Here is a 4074-nt window from a genome sequence, read left to right as displayed (position 1 = left end):
CTATTCGACGAACAACCATCGCATTTACCTAGGTACTTTTTCGGATTTTTGGTCCAACTTGCACCATTTTTGGCCCATATTTGCCCCATAGCTCCGCCGGTATCCAAGATATGGCCACACTTTCTTCTGGCCATGGGTAGATGGCACTTGTGGCTAGATTTCTTCCATGCACCACTAATCGCTACCATGTCTGTGGCCGGAGCTATTCACGAAAGCGCCTCGCGCACTTGGTCGGATTTTTGGTCCAACTTGCACCATTTTTGGCCCATATTTGCCCCATAGCTCCGCCGGTATCCAAGATATGGCCACACTTTCTTCTGGCCATGGGTAGATGGCACTTGTGGCTAGATTTCTTCCATGCACCACTAATCGCTACCATGTCTGTGGCCGGAGCTATTCGACGAACAACCATCGCATTTACCTAGGTACTTTTTCGGATTTTTGGTCCAACTTGCACCATTTTTGGCCCGTATTTGCCCCATAGCTCCGCCGGTATCCAAGATATGGCCACACTTTCTTCTGGCCATGGGTAGATGGCACTTGTGGCTAGATTTCTTCCATGCACCACTAATCGCTACCATGTCTGTGGCCGGAGCTATTCACGAAAGCGCCTCGCGCACTTGGTCGGATTTTTGGTCCAACTTGCACCATTTTTGGCCCATATTTGCCCCATAGCTCCGCCGGTATCCAAGATATGGCCACACTTTCTTCTGGCCATGGGTAGATGGCACTTGTGGCTAGATTTCTTCCATGCACCACTAATCGCTGCCATGTCTCTGGCCGGAGCTATTCGACGAACAACCATCGCATTTACCTAGGTACTTTTTCGGATTTTTGGTCCAACTTGCACCATTTTTGGCCCATATTTGCCCCATAGCTCCGCCGGTATCCAAGATATGGCCACACTTTCTTCTGGCCATGGGTAGATGGCACTTGTGGCTAGATTTCTTCCATGCACCACTAATCGCTACCATGTCTGTGGCCGGAGCTATTCGACGAACAACCATCGCATTCACCTTCTCGTTGCACTTCTTCGGGAATTTGGTGCAACCAAGTTTTCACTATAACTTGGTCATTTTCCGTCCATCGGACATGCGGTTTTGAGTGTCGATACTTGACACCGCGCGCTACAATATGTTCCTCCACGACCATGTGGTCCGATGCTTCCAACAGGAGCTATTCGAGGAGTACCGATTTTTCACCATTAAAAATGCTCAATTTTGCACCAACTTTTGCCTATAACTCAGGCTGTATCGATCGGATCTTCAATCTTGAAAAAGTTTTGGATAGGTGGCACCAAATGCTACATTTCGTTCTTCCACGTCAACTTTGTCCGATGTCTAGCAAAAAAGTTATTCGCGAACCAAGTCCAGAACCCATGCAATGGCTGCCCTCATTGCATACATCACGGCGGTTAACTCTCGTTACTCTATACCGTGGACTTGGTACTTTTTCAGGCATTCGTTGCTACTTCTCGGTTCATGATATTCGTTTACGGTCTTCACTAGGGCATTTGGTGCTCCTTATCGGTTCATGATATTCGTTTACGGTCTTCACTAGGGCATTTGGTGCTCCTTATCGGTTCATGATATTCGTTTACGGTCTTCACTAGGGCATTTGGTGCTCCTTATCGGTTCATGATATTCGTTTACGGTCTTCACTAGGGCATTTGGTGCTCCTTATCGGTTCATGATATTCGTTTACGGTCTTCACTAGGGCATTTGGTGCTCCTTATCGGTTCATGATATTCGTTTACGGTCTTCACTAGGGCATTTGGTGCTCCTTATCGGTTCATGATATTCGTTTACGGTCTTCACTAGGGCATTTGGTGCTCCTTATCGGTTCATGATATTCGTTTACGGTCTTCACTAGGGCATTTGGTACTCCTTATCGGTTCATGATATTCGTTTACGGTCTTCACTAGGGCATTTGGTGCTCCTTCTCGGTTCATGATATTCGTTTACGGTCTTCACTAGGGCATTTGGTACTGGGCTTCCCACTTTCTACTGATCGATCCATACTCACTTGCGTGCACCTAGCCTAGGAAGGTTTCCTATGGCTTCCCATCTTTCTACTGATCGATCCATACTCACTTGCGTGCACCTAGCCTAGGAAGGTTTCCTATGGCTTCCCATCTTTCTACTGATCGATCCATACTCACTTGCGTGCACCTAGCCTAGGAAGGTTTCCTATGGCTTCCCATCTTTCTACTGATCGATCCATACTCACTTGCGTGCACCTAGCCTAGGAAGGTTTCCCTTTGGTACCGACTTCCATCTACGCACTCGATATAACCTAGGTACTTGGTACCGATGATGGTTAACACTCAAGCATTTCTTGCATCCTGCGTGCAAGGTACCAATTTTCACTTCTTAGGTACGTTTATGGGCCCGCATTAATCCAATATCGCTCCGATGGCCTTTCGCATTATTTCATCCGATAGCCCTTGCCAAAAGCTACCAAAAGTTCCTCCACGGCCATGTGCTCCGACGCTTAGTTTAGGAAATATTCGAAAAAATTCAAAATAGGAAGCATTTTCTTATTGGAAAATCACCTTAAATCGATGGCCATTTTTTGGGCAAAAACTTTAACGTCTTCCCGACTTTGCGGGAATTGCGAATTTTAGGCACCCAGAGAAAATCTTTTACTTTAAGGGGGCGGCCGCGAAGTTGCCCGAAGTCTCGGACACAAAAATTCTCAAGTTCCCCACTCTAGTAAATCGCCCTATGAGTATCTCCTGGCCCGCGAGCTCTGCGAGCGGGCCAGCTTCGGCGATTTTTGCCTTTTCGCCTAGGCGGTTCTTCTACGAAATTGGTCCACAGCTTTTGCTCAGAAAGCTAGCATTTGTTGCAACAGTTAGGTGCTTGGTACCACATTTTGGTATCCATTTGGGCATTTGTTGCAACTACTCGGTACTTTGGCCCACATTTCGCTCTACTCGGGCCTCTATGGTGCTACTTGTCGGTACTTTTGGCCAACTTAGGCCAATTGGGTGCAACTTGTGGGTACTCTGTGGGTACTTTAGGGCATATTGTGTCTTTCGGGTGAACCTTCGCGATACTTCATGGGTACTGATGGCCAACTTAGGAACATTCAGTGCAACCTTTGGGCCTAAGGAAATTTGTCCAACTCTTTGGACTTAGAAAATTTTCTGGACTTAGAAAATTTTCTGGACTTGTAAAAATTTTCAAATGTTCAATTTGGCCCACATTTCGCTCTACTCGGGCCTCTATGGTGCTACTTGGCGGTACTTTTGGCCAACTTAGGCCAATTGGGTGCTCTTTGTGGGTACTCTATCGGTACTTTTGGCCAACTTAGGCCAATGGGGTGCTATATGTGGGTGCTCTATCGGTACTTTTGGCCATGTTAGGCCCATTCGGTGCTATTTGTGGGTACTCTATCGGTACTTTTGGCCATGTTAGGCCCATTCGGTGCTATTTGTGGGTACTCTATCAGTACTTTTGGCCAACTTAGGCCAACTCAGTGCTACTTGTGGGTACTCTATCGGTACTTTTGGCCAACTTAGGCCAACGCGGTGCTATTTGTGGGTACTCTATCGGTACTTTTGGCCAACCTAGGCCCATTCGGTGCTATTTGTGGGTACTCTATCGGTACTTTTGGCCAACATAGGCCAATTGGGTGCTACTTGTGGGTGCTCTATCGGTACTTTTGGCCAACTTAGGCCAATTGGGTGCTGCTTATGGGTACTCTATCGGTACTTTTGGCCAACTTAGGCCAATTGGGTGCTCTTTGTGGGTACTCTATCGGTACTTTTGGCCATCTTAGGCCCATTCGGTGCTATTTGTGGGTACTCTATCGGTACTTTTGGCCAACATAGGCCAATTGGGTGCTACTTGTGGGTGCTCTATCGGTACTTTTGGCCAACTTAGGCCAACTGGGTGCTATTTGTGGGTACTCTATCGGTACTTTTGGCCAACTTAGGCCAACTCAGTGCTTCTTGTGGGTACTCTATCGGTACTTTTGGCCAACTTAGGCCAACTCAGTGCTACTTGTGGGTACTCTATCGGTACTTTTGGCCAACTTAGGCCAACGCGGTGCTATTTGTGGGTACTC

This window comes from Anopheles funestus (assembly GCF_943734845.2).
Source record: "Anopheles funestus chromosome X unlocalized genomic scaffold, idAnoFuneDA-416_04 X_unloc_43, whole genome shotgun sequence".
In the NCBI taxonomy this organism is placed as follows: domain Eukaryota; kingdom Metazoa; phylum Arthropoda; class Insecta; order Diptera; family Culicidae; genus Anopheles; species Anopheles funestus.
This window is presented reverse-complemented; position numbering follows the sequence as displayed.